The following is a 19,036-nucleotide window of genomic DNA, read 5'->3' on the forward strand; positions in this document are numbered from 1 at the left end:
GTTGTTCAGTGACCATGTTTATAACTGTCTACAACTTCATGAAATTTTAAGATTTTGGTAATATTTTCTATTATCCAATTACATAGAAATTTTCGCTGATTATTTTCAGTTCCATGACATTCATAAGAAAGCTATGAAAAATCTAAAACTGAGCATTTCTACTATCTGTAATCTAAGCTACCTACTTCAATAAGTAATATAATTATTGTCTAGTTTGTGATACTTGGACTAATTTTCAATCTAATTTATGATGTTTCTAGTCAAGTCAGTTTAATTAATTTAGCAAATAAAATTTCATGAGACCATCACTATACCATGCCAGGTGCTTTACTAAAAATCAATATCCCCAAATGTATTTTCTTCATTCAGCGATTTTAATATTCTATCATCCAAATGCTGTAGTTTAAATTATTATTTACTCTTGCTAGCATCCCTTTTTCAACTCTTCTGAGATCGTAAGAGGCAATATTATTTTTAATATTATAACCCTCTATTAAAAAAGAAACCAAATAGAAAAACTTTAAACATAAAATAGGAAAAATACCAATAAAAATAAGTTAGCAGTTTAAAGAAAATAAGAGTATAATTATGACAGGAAAATATATTCTTAAGTCAGTTGCAAAGAAGATCCTATTTTATTAATCCAAAATAATCACATCTTAAGTACATCCCAGGGAGTTCTTATTGGGATAATTGTGTTCAAAGGCCCAACATGTTTGTAAAATCCTTATGCCTTCAGCAAAAGAAGAACAGAGGAAAGATAGTATTAAAGAGTGGCTTAAGCATCTAAGGTCATACTGCTAAATCCAGTACATAGGATTGAAACTCTCTACTTGAAATCTCAAAATCAAGTTACTGCACCTCATAGCAACAAGCTCAGAAAACATCATTCAGCAGGAAAACACAAGATAAATCTCCCCAAAGGCAAGCTGGGATTAAAATAAAGGTGCTGAAAAAGTAAGAAATATAATTCCACCAGTTGGGGGTGGGGGGAGGATGCCTCCTGAAACAATGAAAAAAAACATATCAATAGTACTAAAAAGAAAATGAAAATGTAAGTTTTATGTCAGTGACATGGAAAAGTTTTTGTTTTTTTAATAAAATTAGATGGATATGTGCCATTTTAGGGATCTTAGGTATATATATAAGTCTATAAGAAAACAAATATGTTGAAGATGCATGATTGTCTACCCTTAAGTCTACAGGCTGCTATCATGTATGTAGTCATGAGAGGAAACAGAGTTCTCACTTAATGTGGGAATGCTCAGCGCTGTGCTACATACTAAATCCTAAACCACAATGATGTCCTTTTTGAGTATGGAGTCCAGAGAAAGGGACCGTTATGCAGTTGTGTCTGGTGTAAACACGCTACAGTGACATGAGGTGCCATAGAAATCAGTAGATAGGATGCCTCATCGTGAACTGAGGGGTTGCGAAAAGCTGTTTAGACTGGAAAGCAGAAGCCAATGTGAGAAGGCACAGGTAGAGGGCAGGCAGGTGAAGAAGTAGTAACGAGTCAAGGAAGAGGGCACAGCCTGTGAAGGTCCAGAAGTGAGAAAGCACTGAAGGCTTAAGGGAGTAAAAGAAGTTCAGCCTTTCCAGGGAATATTTATTGTTGGGGAATAGCAAAAAAAAAAAAAAAAAAAAAACTTCTTTGGAAAATGGCATTCTTGTGTTTTTGAAGATTTTTCAAACTGTCATATCTATCATTTTTGTATTGATAAAAATGCATTCAATATTTTTTAGCATTGGGACCTCTTAAAATATATTCTGAAAATAGACATTCAAGTCAACCTGAAAATACTTGATCCAGGCAAAAGGTAATAAAGCACTGAATGGAAAAAAATGAGAGCAAAATGGATGTGTTGGCTGTAAGCACAGTTAATCAAAGAGAAAGAAAGAAAGTATTTTTTAAAAATCACCCACTCAATTTTCATCAGGGAACCAAAGATTAAGATAAGTCTACAGAATAAATTTATGAATAGTAAATTTTATAAATAAAATTATTTTTAGAGAGGGAGAATTTCATAATTTAAGTATGATTTGAATTTTATATATATTATATATCATATGAATAATCAAAAGTGCCATAGGAAAAGAAAAAAATAGTAAAGATAAATAAAATAGAGGGAAGGATCAAGAGAGATGGAAAAAACCCATAAATAACATTTGTTGGGTTATATTAGCAATGAGTTAGTCATCACCTACCAAATAAAGATCAGATCATTACCATCAGCTAATTTTCTGAGCTCGTACTGTACCCAAGTACTTTTCCTTCATAAACTAATTTAATTTTTGAAATAACTCTCTGATATAGAAGTTAGTATACCAGTTTTACAGATGAGTAGAAGGAGGCTTAGAGAAGCTATTAAACTAACCCCAGGTTTCCCAGGCCTTTCTGACACCTAAGCCCATGTACTGGAACTCATCCCTGCTGGAACAGAATGCGTGACTGAGAAGAGGCACTAATGAGATTATCTGAAGATTTGGCCTAAATGCTTCTATACATAACAGGGAAGAGAACATGTATTTTTAGTAAGTCTTTTGGGGAGATCCTTGACTGATTGGTTCAATTTAGCATTTTTCGCTAAAACAAGACCTGGATTTAATTCTTGCTCAAAACAATCGTCTTCACAGTTCACAGGTTCCAATCCTGGTCAGTTGTCTTGTACACATATACTGATATCCACGAGGGAGGCTGGGTGAGAGAGTGAATGCTAGTGAGCAATTTCTTTATCTCAGTTCACCACCCCTGAGAAAAGTCAAAAGCCTCCTTCCATGTGTAGAGGTAACTGGGCTGCTGGTGGTCACCAATTCACCTTGGATGTACATCCAGGTTCCTAGTTCTCAGCTCTCACTATGTACCATACTCACCTTAGGACTTTTTAAAAATATTGATGCCTAGGACACATCTAGAGATTCTAATTAAATTAATTGCTAGTGTGGCCCAAACACTGGTATTTTTAAAATCTCCCCGTGACGCTAACTTGCATCCAGGGTTGAGAACCACTGAACTAAGCCAAGCAGGAGAACTCTATTGCCATTGCCAACGATTGCTTTAGGAATGGGCATGAGGCCCAACAGTGGCCAATGAAACATGAGAGAAAGTATTCTGGAGAAAATATTCTTAGCTCTTTAAATAGAAACCAAGAGAAAGATGTAGTTCCTCTGTTTTTAAACATTATCATGTCTGTAACTGATACATGGACCTACAGCAGGCACCCTGTGATCTTAAGAAAAAACCAGCTTCAAGATAAAGTTAATGTTGATGACATGGGAATGGAAAGACTAAAGGAAATAAGATCCTGATGACATCATTAATGTTTGGGATCCATCATGCGAATAGGTTTCCTTATTGTTTAACCCTATTGGAGTCAGAGTTACCTATTATTGGTATTCCAAATCTTCCCTACTGATGTAGCAAATGACAGTAACAATTATACCTCATATTACTGTGACCAAACACTCCTGGAAGTGCAATTACCTCAGTTTTCAGTATTATTGCTCAAGATTTTGTCATTGTTACCAACAGTTTTCAGACCATCTGTGTTTAGGAACGTGTCAGAATCACGTTATCATATTTAGAAATTTCCTCACAATTCAGGACCTAAATATTTGAGATGTAATTTTTTCTGAGTTTGTTTATTCCACTATGCTCATCCAGTTTAACCTAATTCCTAAAGCTATAATAACTACAAGTAGTTTTAAGAACCTCCTAACAATAAATTTTGCTTCCTCGTCATTCATTTGTTTGGACAGTCAACAAACATTTACTATTCATTTTCTATGAACCAGACCCTATGTTTCTGCTGTGATATATAGATTTTAAAACATGTTACCTCCTTTTAAGAAGGTCACAGTCTAGTAAGAGAAACATGAATAGATAATTACAGTTCCTGTGATTAAATTATCATGGAGCCTAATACGATAATTTTTGCAATACACTTAAAGCAGATTTGCAAGCAGATAGATGAATCTTATTAAATTATACTTTTATTAAACCTCCAAATATCTGTTTGAAAAAAAAATTCAATGGCTCCTAGGAAAATAGTAAAAAATTAAAAGTGAATGCAAAGTAGCCAAGAATGAATAAAGGACAGAAATGAGATATCTCAATTGTAGAGTTAGGAGTCCAATTTCAAAACAATATAAAAGTACTGAAACTTAGATATATGCATATTTTTAAAAACATTGAGAGAAGTTGGTCTCAAAACAATGTTTTACACAACTCCTCTATTTGAAGCAGAAGGGCACTAATGAAATTGCCTATTCAGAATGTCATAAATAAGAGCAAAATATCTTTCGATCCTTAGGTATCAATTTTCCACATCAATCATCCCTGTTTTGCTGGAAAACTAACATTGCTCTATAACGTTTTTCCCATTCCCAAGAAATTTCAGTTTTGCACAATATAACTTCAGAAATAACCATCAAAAAGAAAACTGATTTGATTATATTCAAGATTTCTAAGACTGACTAAATAAGCACTTTATAGAAATAGCTCATTTTATAAAGTTCTGATGTTTTCTTCTGCTTTTCTTCTTACTCAATAGAAAAAATATTGACCATGGAAAATAAGTAATAGACTGTATTTGGTTTTCTGATGCAAATTCTCTTTGATATGCAATTTTAGATCCTAATACATGAATCGAAAATCATCTTCTGTCAGTTCATAAAAATATTTGATCAGACACTTGAGCCTGATATATATGTTTTAACCATAGTTAATATCCCAAATATCCTGTTCAATTTTAAAGCTGAAGCATCTCAGGTATGCACGTGTTTGATTATCCTAACCTTGAAAAACACTCTAATAAAAGTAAACTTAAATTGATTGGTTGCCATTTTAAAAACTAATTATATTGTATTTGCAAAACAGTTTTGCCTAAGGAGTATGTGTCCTCACAGTAAATTTGATTATTAAGTGTTATCCGATATTCTTTCAGGGAAAAAAATGATTGGAGAATTTGATCCTCCAAGTACAAATTCTTTTCCTGAAATACTTTCTCCTTTCTAAAATCGTAAGTCTGAACCTTTTGAAAGACCAAAAGGCACTTATACTTTGGACCTGATAAGGATGATTTGCAATTATCCCAGCCTATCTTCTGAGTACCCAGATTGATATTCAGGTCTTGAGGAATCTAGCAACGCTACAAGCTAGACTATTGAAGTTGTCCTAAATTTCTTTTATCTGGAAGATTCAATTAAGGTTTATGACAAATCCATTAAATGCAGGAAATAAACTCCATTCTGGAGCTGTCAAAAAAGGAGCAGAGGATAAGCTAGGTAAGGGAGCCTTGGGCATGCCTGACACTAGTCAGATTTCATTGTCAGGTGATGGTCCCAGGAGGTGTATGGACTCAACCGCTGATTGACAGCTCATTGGTGGACCTTTTAGTGCGGGAATATTACAAATGCTAGAGCTCCCAGGGATGATGGGTATAACTCTATCATCAACTTACTACTTACTTTATATAGTCCTATATATTTTCAATTCTTTAAACTAAGGATCACCTAATAGCTTTCTTTATGCTGCACAGAGACTATTTTTGCTATTAACTTTCACGATAGAAGGAAAATGAAATTTTCCCTGTGTTTGCCTTTAAAGATTCTTGATATCAGCTAATTAACATTTTAAAAGCTTTTGACACTGAAGGATATATTTAAATAAATATTTGCCTACGAAATCAATGTTTTGATATATTTTATCTTATAAAAAATTCTATTTAATAGCCCATGCAATGATATATCTGGTGAATAAACTATTTTAAGTATAGAATGAGTTTTTGCAGTATAAAAATAGCTCAAACATTATCCCTCTAAATACACAGACACACACACATATACACCTGTTGTCAAGGAACTCTAAGAATCTAGACTGACAATCATGCATTTAAATAGATATCCAAATGTTCCCTTTGAATACTGAAGCTGGCCAAAGAAAATCATTTTGTTAATTTTTATGTTGTTTACACATTTATATTTATGTAGAAAATTTATGCCAAAAAACTAAGTTGTTTTGTATTTTATTAAATTTATCTTTCTGGTGTCCTTGTGAGGTTTGTAAAATCAATTTACAGGAAGAAAATTATAATAAGAGAAAATTTTAAAATTTTTTAAATGTTAGAATTTTTTAAATTTTAAAATAAATGTTTTAAATTCTAAATAAATTTTCATAGTCATACTGTCTGAATAATGATCAACACTACAACCAACCACCAATGACTGCTAGACACATGCTATATCCATAATACCTGAAAGACAGAGACCTCTCTGATACCCCATTTTGAAGATGGAAACAGCTAATTGTCCATTTCTCAAAAAGTAGGCCAATTTGTGATATTTCTAGACACATATAGGAAAATTTGACATTTTTCAGTGATGGTTACATACAATAAAACTTGTAAACTAAATTGAAAACAAATGACCAAATGAATAAATAAAAAACAGAGAAAAAAATAAGTGAATGAAAAAGAATAGGGCTAGATATTGAACTTTTGCATCTTACTGGTTCCCTCATTAATTAATGGATTGATTAAAAACTTTGCATATGTTCGTTTTATATTTGTTTGAGAGTCATGATTTTCCTTTTTTGAGAATTATTCCCTGGCAGTTTGGGGGGGACCCACTGAAATGCCCAAGATGCCTAATGTAGTTATTAAAGAACATTGTTTGAATTCATCTCTAGCATTATCTAAGCTAGGCATGACTTTTCTTGGCTCTAAGAATGAATCCCAAGAACCAATAGAATACTAAATTTACTGACTCTCTAGTTTTTCATCTGATCTTGTATTTTTTGTGGGTTTTATGTTATTTATTTTTGGTTTGCACAAGGATGTTAACTTTTTTATATTGGTGGTAGAATAGATTGAGAATCTGACCATTTGGTGATGTCTATCAAGCTCATAATAGTAACTCTGTTCTGTCTGGTGAGAGATGACAGAGAATCTAGTTGTTAGTTGTTTTGTTTATCTGTTGGTCTATGCATAAGCTCAAATCAATTAAGAAAATAGTTAATGTCCACTGGCAAGGAGAACAACTCTGAACTATGGACTGATGAACTTTTGACCTGTAGTTGACATTATAGATCAGAACCTATTTGCCTCTGTCTTTGTGTCCATAAATGAGATAAACTTTTACCACAGGGGTTATTAATAAACTAGAGTGTAAAGTCCCTTATTTAAAAAATGGCCTGCCAACTAAGTTTTTCTATTCCAAAGTCCACATTCACATAAGTAAAGTGAATCTTTGGACAAATCAGACTGGTCTATTAACTTTGGATTAGAAAGAAAGTATCTTTTCTCTGCTTATGATTGGACATGCCAAAATAAAATTTACATTTTATAAATTTTATATTTTTTACATTTGTCATAAGGCTTAGATTAACTTCTTCTTCTTGTTTATTGATCAACAGTAATTATATATTGTAGAATGACAATTTAAACATAACTTCCACAATCTCTAGGTAACTAAACACTTATGACTAATATTGAATTACTAAATAATTTTTGGATATCTAGATAATTTCTTCATAAGAATACTAAAACATTAATTACTAATTCAAGTTTATATTCTTTTAATTTTTAGTTTTATATTCTATAGAGTAGATATATCTTTGAGTCTCATTAATAAATCTGTTCATTCTTTACCAATTTAAGAAGGTGTGCAACATATAGTTTGATAAAAGAAATAAGACCTAGTGTTTGCTAGATCAGTAGAGTGACTATAATTTACAATATTCTATTGGGTTAAGTTTATATAGGCAAATGTTATTAGCATAAATACATCAGAAAGTACATATTTTATGGGTAAGTTCTTGATATTCATCAACATCCTCACTATCTATAATATATTCTTATCCTCAGAAAACCAATGATGAAACCTCTGACATAATTATTTACTAGAGATTTTTACTCTCTTCTATCCTGTTATTTTCAGTTATTATAATAAATTAACCACAGTCACTCAGTCTTTGTCATCTATACATCATTTCTATTTTCACAAATGCTTACCTGAAGGCTCTGCTACAAGCTAGAATCTATGTCTTCAACAAAAAGGGAATTCCCAGAACCTCATAGCAAGTACTCAACCATGAGCTCTAATTATTGCTAATTCAAAGAACAAACTTGACTACCAGCTACCAAGCTGACACACTTGAACAACTTTCAGACCACACCAGTGGACAGAGTCAGATTTCCAGGACATATTTTGTCTGGAAACAGGTGAGTTTCTGAAAGCAAGCAGCTGATGGAAACAGCAGAGTAAAAAAACTAATCATATGGACCAAATGAACTTAAAAGGGGAATTTAATCATGATTATTAGTTTGAATTATTGTCGGTATTTTTTTAACTCTCCAATTTTAGAGATATATAACCTTTGTCTTTTCTTCTTAATCTACTTCTAACCCTTGCTATACTACTTTAAACTGAAATGAAACATTTTTAATGACATCTGATTCTCACTGACCTCTGAGAATTCAGAAGGAAATACTTCTACTGATTCTCCTTAATTGGTCATTAATGTAGTTATTTACATAGGTTCAATTATAAATTTGTCCTCTATTCTAGAAAGATATCATTGGATAAATCAATCATACTGCCAAGACAGTTCTTAGAGGGTCATATATGAGACTAAGCCTCTTTTAATCACATATGACAAGCCACTACTAAGAAATAAGGGTTGGTCTTATATGTGGAGCCAATGCCAACAAAGTCCTCCTAGGAAAACGGAATTAGTATCTGACTTACGGATCTGCAGTCTCACGGGTGGTAGCAGCGTCACTTTCTGTGAGACCAAGGACTGTAGGAAATTCAGATCTAGGAAAGAAACAATTCACCTGAATTTATAGATTCTGCAGGTAAACTTAGTGGAAAATGTTTATTGGGCTTTGTTCCTACACTCAGAATAGAAGAGCAAATAATAGAGCCTTTAAAAATCCAATCCAAAATTCCTCATAAAAATTTCCAGAACAAAGTTAAGCCTCTAGCTTTATCAGTTTTTCAATACTTCATGGCTCTAAATTACCAAAGCAAACTTAACCCAGCCTTTATCATTAACACTTTTGCTGTTATCTATATACAAATCAGCTCAAAGCTAATGAAAACAGCCTTTTTTATGATTAAAAAAAGTCTTTGAAAATTATTTATGATCTCAAAGGAAGAGTCCCTTATGACTTGTAAAATATTTATTGTGATTTTACCTTTAGTAGAAATTGTTTGGCTGGGCGCGGTGGCTCACGCCTGTAATCCTAGCATTCTGGGAGGCCAAGGCGGGAGGATTGCTTCAGGTCAGGAGTTTGAAACCAGTCTGAGCAAGAGCAAGACCCTGTCTCTACTATAAATAGAAAGAAATTAATTGGCCAACTAATATATATAGAAAAAATGAGCCGGGCATGGTGGCTGTAGTCCCAGCTACTCGGGAGGCTGAAGCAGTAGGATCACTTAAGCTCAGGAGTTTGAGGTTGCTATGAGCTAGGCTGATGCCACGGCACTTACTCTCTAAGCCTAGGCAACAATGCGAGACTCTGTCTTAAAAAAAAAAAAAAGAAAAAGAAATTGTTTTATTGTTGTTTAGCTTTATTTGGTTAAAATGTCAAATATCCTGGGCTGTGATATTGTTCCTCCAGAATTTAAAACATAGGCCCAAAGTTTAGATTTTTCAGGGGAGACATTTTTGTACTCTAACCCCAGCAGAGATAAAATTCCTAGTTATAGCCAAGGATCTTGCTAGGATCTCAGTTCTGCACTGTCTCCTTCAGTCCCAAGGCCCTGTGTGCTGTCCCCACATGGCAATTCCACAGCCCCCCCTCCCCCCCTCCCTCCCCCCCCACCCCCACCCCGCCAGAGCAGATGGAGCCACAAGTCAGTATTTCATTCGGTTTTCAGTTCACTCTTCATTTCTGGTGTTTGATGATTTCTTTGTTTCTTTCTTACATGCTCAGCTATGAATTTAAGGAAATTTTTAGAGTATTTTATTCAGCATTTCTGGGCTGTGAATTTAGAAGGCCTCTGTATTATTTTTGTTATCTTATTTGAACCAAGAAACGCCCCTCTCCCAATATTATACCACATTCATGCACTACTCTCACAATTAAAAAAAATATTTTATAAAAATAAATATGCTTCAGTATGTTACCTATTTTGTCTCAAAATTTTATTATTATTAATAAAGCATTAATATTTTTAAACTCACGTAAAGCCTACTAACAGTATATATAAAATCTAGAAATCCACAATTATCAGTGTGTTATTTTTCACCTAGAATGGCCCATCTAACACCCTGAACTTGCATTCTTTGAAGCCTACTACCAAAGTCATGTAAGCTCTCACTTGTCACACCAAACATCTTCACCTTCTTGGGGATTTGTTTCTGAGCTGATAGGCTCACCTTTGATAAGTTTCAACACTGGTCCCCTACTGACCTTTTCTCCTCAATTCCCGTCCCACCTGCACTTTTAGTTTCACTGGCAATGTGCCTCACAATAGCCCAGATATGCCTCTAAATCATGGTCCCTGTGATTAGATCTCACAGCTGCCCTCAAATGTCCCAGATATAATACTTCATCCCAATCCCATGCCCACAGATGACCCTCAACTCACTCATGCTGGGCCTTTCTGAAATGTGGCTTACAGATAGGCTATCAAGACCTCATCCCTTGAGAACCTGGCATCCCTCACATGTCTGACTCACTTCCCTGGTCTGACTAACCTCATGGCCTCCAGAGCCTAAGCAATGACATCCCTTGCCTAAGGCAAACATCAGCACGTCACTTCAAGTAGGGCACAATTTCTGGATCTGAAGTACATGACATTTCAAAGCCGGCATTGTTCTACAAATATACTTCACAATAAAGCAAAAGGACATTGCAAAAGGGAAAGGCAATTTTCTCCAACCAAAGGGAAAAGTAGCTTCTCACTGAAAAAATTGCTGACATCTAAAACCATTAATGAAAAGAAAGAAAAAGAATCAAAGTCAGGGTGAGAAGAATGAGGATTTAGTCCTTACTCTGCCCCTTGCTAGCCATGAAATATCAGGCAATCATTTAACCTCATTGAGTCTCAGTTTCATTATCTGCCTAACAGGTCAGCTGAGAGAATTTTTAAATAAGATAATGCATGTGAAAATATATGTAAAGTTAATATGTCAAATTAATATAAATGATTACACATTAACATAATTATTATTAGACCTCTTGGTCAGGAAATAAAATTCATGAAAGTTTTGCAAAATTTACTCTAAGAGTTTGAAAGTTTGGCCATATTGAACAAAAAATAATTTCATTCCCTTAATTACTGATGGATAAATCTATATACTTTAAAAATTAGGTGAAATAGGTAAGAATTTATTAAACAGATTAGTACATATAATGCTTATCTAAAATGAGCATAACATTTAGCCCCAAATATGCATTTCTTTCCTCTTCAACCCATCCCCAGGAATAGTTGTGAAACATCAGAGGGTTAAAATAGGCAATAAAAGATACTCTGACCATGAATAGTTCACATTTTAGAATTAAATGATTGGCAGAAACAGGTGATTTGTTCCACCCATTCAAGTTAACCTTGAATCTCCTCTGCAGTATCAAAGTTGTCATTGAGTCTGAACTTTAACATAGTAACAGGGAACTCATTACCTCAACAAGAGCCCCTCTGTTTTCCTTAATTTGAGATGGACTGTCTCACCCTGAAACTTCTACCATATAAAGTCAATTTAATTTATGTGAACAGGGGAAGAGAGAGAAGAATGAAGAAACATCTGCTCCCCCCCAAAAAAAAAAACAATAGCATATATTTTTAAGCTCTATGGACATTTTAATGAAAACAATCCCAACCAGGTATTGTAGAGAATGAGAAAAGTGATGTCATGATGTAATTATACAAGTGATGCACATTTTTGTGTAGAGACTCAACAATGTGCTACAAATATAATACTTAACCCTGAACTTCATGTATTGGGGATTATTTCTTTTAAACAACTTTCATTGAATCAATAAACTAACATTTTTAAAAAGTCTATCTGAGCCCTCTAGCTAATTTTTCCCCATATTTCCTTTTCTCCAAGTTAAACATCCTGTAATTTCAAATATTCTTTGTTGTGTGGTTTTGTGTTCTTCTGCCATTTCAGTCACTATTTTTTTAACACGCTCCAGATTATCTCTGTCACTTAAATTATGGTGCTCAGCATGAAACAAAACACTTCAAGAGATATAACTAATAAACCTTTGCGTTTTCGATTTCAGGTAGCAACACACTTTTGTTAATGCAGCCCAGGATTGTGTAAGTTCCTATTTGTGACTACATCACACTCCTAACATATTGAGTTTTTGGTAATTAAAACTCCTAAATCTTTCTTGCATATCCTTTTTTAATATGTCCTATATACAGTATTTAGTCATCTGAATGTTGAGATATGTATCCAGAGCCTTAAATGTATTCTTGATGACACTTCACTGTGTCAGATACTTTCCTATCTGAGAATAATGCAGATACTGGGGTTTAAGGAGCAGAAGCAAGAGTAGAAGTGTGGCCTTATTCCATTGGTCAAGATAGTCATAGAACACCTCTTTTCTTTCTTCAAGCTGGTTCTATGTACAAGTTTGATAACTTGGAATTCTATAGCCATGACCAAGTAGTTAACAATAATAACTATGTTTTTGAACATTGGCCATATGCTTGACATGATTTATCCCACTAATCATAATAGGCAGATACATTTATGATAACCATTTTAAAGAAGAAACTGAGGCTTACAGAGATTTGGTAACTAGCCTAAGTCATACTCCAATAAGTGATGGAAGCAGGATTTGAGCCCAGAGAGTCTGAGACCAGCACGCTAATCACTGCAACTATATCATATCAAGTTGCCTCTATCATTCATTAGAAAATGAATAAAATAGGGTCAAGGACAGAGTCTTAAGATATGCCTTAATGAAACAAGACTGGTGACACTGATTTAGCAATAAATAATCTCTGGATATAGTGTTTCAATCATTCTCTTAATATCAGTAACACTCAGCTAATTATCCATCATCTCAATGCACAGCAATCTTGAAAGACTAGGCCAATGCCTTGTTTTTTTTCCAATACACTGTTCTGTACATTCCTCTGTTCTGATCTAATAACCTCATAAAATAAGGAAATTGGATTACTTTGTTAATTTTTCTTCTTAGTAAATATATAACAGCCTCTAGGAGTCACTGCCTGCATTGCTAGCTGCTCAGCAACTATTTATCATTGATTCAAAAATCTTATCTAGATAATTTATTTTCCCAAACTATAGTTTATAGGAGACTTCTTTTTTTTTTTGAGACAGAGTCCCACTTTTTGCCCAGGCTAGAGTGAGCGCCGTGGTATCAGCCTAGCTCACAGCAACCTCAAACTCCTGGGCTCAAGCAATCCTCCTGCCTCAGCCTCCCGAGTAGCTGGGACTACAGGCATGCGCCACCATGCCTGGCTCATTTTTCCTATATATATTAGTTGGTCAATTAATTTCTTTCTATTTATAGTAGAGATAGGGTCTCGCTCTTGCTCAGGATGGTTTCAAACTCCTGACCTGGAGCAATCCGCCCGCCTCAGCCTCCCAGAGTGCTAGGATTACAGGCATGAGCCACCGCGCCCGGCCTATAGGAGACTTCTTATCCTTTAAGAAAACTTGAAGAGCGTTTACCTGTCTTCATTCCTCCAATACTACTCTCATACTTCACAATGAAGAATTTTGAAGAAAAGATCATAGGACCTTACCAGGCTGTCTCAAATTTGTTGTGCTCTTGAGCACTACGTGCCTTGGCATGTAGCTAATTTTGTGTCAGCAGTACATAAATTGTGTTTTGAAGTGATAAAAAAGATGGTGATAAAAGCTATAAAGTTCATGTTTATAAAATAAAGTAATAAAAAGTAAATTGTTCCTCCATGTCAAGTAAATTCATGAAATTCCTTTCTATAAAACCTATGCTTACAAGTAAGTGCTTATGGCACACTCCAACTATTGATTTCTATCAGTCGATAATTTCTACCAGTGGTATGCCATCCCTAGATGGCTGGTAAAACATCTGTCAGCTTCTAAAAAGTCAGTCAGTGGGTCAATAAAATTTGTGAGTGTCTTTGGTGTGCAGACCATGCTAGAAGATGCAGCGAGGAAATGTAAAATAAATAAATGTATAAATTGATACATAGACCAATGAATCTCAATGACAGCTCTCTGGTCAAGGAAATAGAAAGTAAAATTTAGGGCAATTTAACGCTCCCCTTGGAACAGACACAGAGTTTTCCTGAAATGACAAGTTCGTTTAAATCTATATATTTGAACTTATTTTTTTTTCTGCTAATGGAAAAACATGTTTCAAAAGATGTTAGATTTTAAAATAATGACAGATATGCTATACCTATTGGGCTTTAAGCTCCCTCTTCGGGCATGAGGGTGTTTACTAGATAACCCAGGCAATCTTGTCCATGAAATCTTGGAATGGGATGGAGCTGAGCTGCCCTTTCATCCCAGAAGAGGACAGTGTGGAAGGTATGCCCAGAATATATTATTAATAGCTACTCAATCAGAAGCAGAGGCAGAAAAAGCAAAAGAGGTCACGCCTCAGTCAACATTTGGTAGGAGGATTCTGAGAAGACAAGGGATCATGGTCATTGTTATTTAAAGGCAACTCTCAATAAACACAATCTCCCTGCACAAGCTGGTATAAAAGCAGAGATGTGAAATTAGCAGCATTTTGACAATGTGAGAAGAGAGATCCAGATCTGAATACAACAGATCATTTTCTGAACCAGGCCTGGATAAGTGGTCTGATTCAGATTATTCTGAATGCAATAGATTATTCTCTGAACCGAGCTTTCAGAAAGAAAAATTGGATGTGAGTCATCAGAACCCTATTCATAAAGTTATTCTCAACATAGCTTTTACTTGTCTTCATTTAGAAAAAAAGAGAATCTTCCAGAGATAGTATAAAAAGAGATACGAATCAGGTGGCTACAACTGATATTACTATACTGCTCTGGGTCCTAACAGAATATTGCTGGCTTAAAATAACTTTTTTCTCTCTCTTTGGAGATTATAGGCCCCAAAAATGCCAGGAGAGAATCATTTAAACACCAAGCATATTCTAACTTTTGCACCCCATATACTTACTGCCTAGTAGACCTCTATAATATTTAATGAATTAAATAATAAATGAGCAGATAATTAGACATAAGTATTTTCATACTGTAACTCAGCATTATGTGTCCTCTATTTCAGAAACTACTATGGGAACTTGTTAAAAATTCACTATAGCAGGCTCCAAACCTTTCACCTCTCACAAAAATCAACTTACGCTGGATAACAGACTCAAACCTAAGGTATGAAACTATTAGAATTCTAGAGGTAAGTGTTAGAAACCCCCTCTTAGACATCGGCCTAGGCAAAAAGTTTATGAAGAAGACCCCAAAGGCAATCACAGCAGCAACAAAAATAAATAAATGGGACATGATCAAACTAAAAAGCTTCTGCACAGCCAAAGAAATAGTCATGAAAGTAAACAGACAACCTACAGAATGGAGAAAATGTTTGCATCCTATACATCTGATAAGGGGCTGATAACTAGAATCTACTTAGAACTCATGAAAAACAGCAAGAAAAAAAAATCAAACAACCCTATCAAGAAGTGGGCAAAGGACATGAACAGAAATTTTTCAAAAGAAGACAGAAGAATGGCCAACAAACATATGAAAAAATGCTCAACATCTCAACATCAGGGAAATGCAAATCAAAACCACAATGAGATATCATTTAACTCCAGTGGGAATGGCCTTTATCAAAAAGTCTCCAAACAATAAATGCTGGCGTGTATGTGGAGAAAAAGGAACACTCCTACACCGCTGGTGGGACTGCAAACTAGTTCAACCTCTGTGGAAAGCAATATGGAGATACCTTAAAGCGATACAAGTGGATCTACCATTTGATCCAGCAATCCCATTACTGGGCATCTACCCAAAAGATCCAATGACATTCTACAAAAATGACACCTGCACTTGAATGTTCATAACAGCACAATTCATAATCACAAACCTGTGGAAACCCAAGTGCCCATCAATCCATGAGTGGATTAATAAAATGTGGTATATGTATACCATGGAGTACTATTCAGGTCTAAGAAACAATGGTGATATAGCACACCTTATATTTTCCTGGTTAGAGCTGGAACTCATACTACTAAGTGAAGTATCCCAAAATGGAAAAACAAGCACCACATATACTCACCAGCAAACTGGTATTAACTGAGCAGCACCTAAGTGGACACATAGGAACTACATTAATTGGGTATTGGGCGGGTGGAAGGGGAGAGGGGTGGGTATATACATACATAATGAGTGAGATGTGCACCGTCTGGGGGATGGTCACACTGGAAGGTCAGACTTGTGGGGGAAGGGGGGGAAGGGCATTATTTGAAACCTTAAAATTTGTAACCCCATAATATGCTGAAATAAAACAATAAATAAGGGCCGGGCGCTGTGCCTCACGCCTGTAATCCTAGCTCTTGGGAGGCCGAGGCGGGTGGATTGCTCAAGGTCAGGAGTTCAAAACCAGCCTGAGCCTGAGCGAGACCCCGTCTCTACTATAAATAGAAAGAAATTAATTGGCCAACTGATATATATATAAAAAATTAGCCGGGCATGGTGGCGCATGCCTGTAGTCCCAGCTACTCGGGAGGCTGAGGCAGGAGGATCGCTTGAGCCCAGGAGTTTGAGGTTGCTGTGAGCTAGGCTGATGCCATGGCACTCACTCTAGCCTGGGCAACAAGCGAGACTCTGTCTCAAAAAAAAACAAAAAAAAAAAAAAAAAAAAAAAAAAAAAAAAAAAAAACAATAAATAAATAAATAAAAATTCACTATACCCCAGACCTAGACCTAGCAAAACAATCTCCAGGGAAAGAGCCCAAGAATATACATTTGAACCAAGTTTCTCAGGTGATTCTTGCACATGCTTAAGTTTCAAAAACTAAAATAAGATAAACAAACAAAAAAGGAAATATAAGATCCTATTCAGATAATTATGTGGAGTCAGCCTAAGGTTCTGCTATTTACTTGTCCGGTGACCCTGGGCAAGTCTCATTACTCCTCTAAGATTCAGCTTTCTTATACACAAAGCAGTGTATAGAGTCATGTGCTCATAAGGGTGTTGTGAGGATCACATGAGATCACGTACATAAAACACACTACACCACGCCTGCCATCTGCTTACTGCAAAGGAAACGGGAGGATGTTAATTAGCAAATGCTACACGGAATTAATGACAGGACAGAACGCTTCAGTACTCTTCCCCCCACCAAGAAATAAGAATTACCAATCACAATCATTAACATTTAAACCTTTTACTAGGAAATACCAACCACATGCTAAACAGAGTCCAGAATAGGCACTTTACATGTATTTAATATATTTACAATAAACTCAGTATCATATCTGTTGCGCAGAGAAGAAACCTGTAGTCCAAAGTGGTGAAATAAATTCCCTAAGTCTTAAAAAGTAGGAAATGCCAGAATTGTCCTTTTCCCCCAGATATGAAGCTCTAAGCCAATGACCTGCCTCTAAATCCCAAAGATGTGTTTACATTACAAACTTTTACTATGCAATAAGTATTCTATCTTTTCAAAGTAAATTATCTTTCCCTGTGAAGGAAATTTTTTTTTTCCTTAAAACTCTCAAGAGTGAGATGTTTGAGTGTGCCAATCAACTTAAAAATGTGGATTTATTATCTCTTAACACTCTTATTTATAGTCCCAGGGAATATCCTGAACAGGAAGTTCACATCAATGCTGTCTTGATTAATATATCCTAAAGACTATTCCAGATAAAAAAGACTAGTTAGCAACCGAAATTCATTACCTGGGAATTTCCATTTCAGGCTATTTTTCACAAACAAGATCATCAAGCCAACAAGTTGATCAATAATATTTATCAAGCCTCTGTTAAATGGATGTATCTGGGAGAGCGTATCTGTTCAGTAGTTTGCAGTTAGACTTTACAGTCCTGATGATCCCATAAAATGCTTTTCCCATTTAATAACTTAGCATTTGTTTTGTTTATATAAATTCCAGTAGTCTGTACTTTCTTTTTATGATTTCTGTTGTTTTTTCTCTTTGCATTCATAAATTAGTGAGCAATTCCCACTTCACAATCTTCTAGTTTCCTGTAGCATTAGTGTTCAGTTACTTTCCTTTATTATTATTACTTCGATTGAATCTTTTAAATTTGTTTTTATTGTTTGGATGTAAGGTACAAAATATCTAAAGAATAATAAAATTCCATACCCCTGCTGGGTAAATGAAGGTTAACAATCTAAACAAGTAACTGCTTCATTCATCAGTCCTCCCTAGGATAACGTGAATCACTTCATGCAATTTCAGATTTGAATGGCTTCTATGTGCATTTTAAGGCTCTTCCAGTTTCCAGTCCTTTTTTTGGTCATAAAAACTCTGGTTGAATGACTCCTTGGGAAAGGGAGTTCTATTTTGTTTCTCCCATTAGCTCAATTGGTTCCAAGAAAAATACTGAATATTTCATAGGGTTGGAATTAGCTAGGATGCATGAGTTGGCATCAAGGACATCACTCAACAATGGGGTCCCCAGGTGAGAATATCATCAGCAGGCAGCATGACTTCCCTATGATATAAGGTGACTGAAGATGACACAGAAAGTGTTCAAAATGCAAGTTGACACGGCTTCCCTTTGTGACATCTCCTTTACCCAGCTTTCCACACCAGGCACAATGCAGTAGTCAGAGCCCTTTTTCACTGAAGACACAGCTTAAGAACAGAGCTGAGTGTGCTGCCTGACAGACCTGCTGTTCTGGGGCCCCAAGATTTCCTTTTGGCTTTTAATTTCTTTCATATTAAATGTGAATGCTGAAGCAACAACTCAGAAGCTATGCCTCTCATTAAAATTTGTCAAAGAGCAGTGGTTACAAAAAAAAAAAAGCTTTCATTTGAACTTCCAACCTGACAAATCTAATTTGCAAAGCAAGTGAACCTAAGGGAACGTGGAGCCTCATTGG

At 35.2% G+C, this 19,036-nt stretch overlaps 1 long non-coding RNA gene across 1 annotated transcript in view; it reads right to left on the reverse strand.

Annotated features, from left to right (window-relative positions):
* Positions 1 to 7,626: 7,626 nt before the first annotated feature.
* Positions 7,627 to 19,036, reverse strand: part of LOC105872785 (uncharacterized) — a 193,673-nt gene continuing 182,263 nt past the window's right edge. The window contains exon 5 of the long non-coding RNA XR_001154738.3: positions 7,627 to 8,817. This is a non-coding gene — a long non-coding RNA (uncharacterized LOC105872785). The remainder of the gene's footprint in view (positions 8,818 to 19,036) is intronic.

This window comes from Microcebus murinus, chromosome 6 (genome assembly GCF_040939455.1).
Source record: "Microcebus murinus isolate Inina chromosome 6, M.murinus_Inina_mat1.0, whole genome shotgun sequence".
Classification (NCBI taxonomy): domain Eukaryota; kingdom Metazoa; phylum Chordata; class Mammalia; order Primates; family Cheirogaleidae; genus Microcebus; species Microcebus murinus.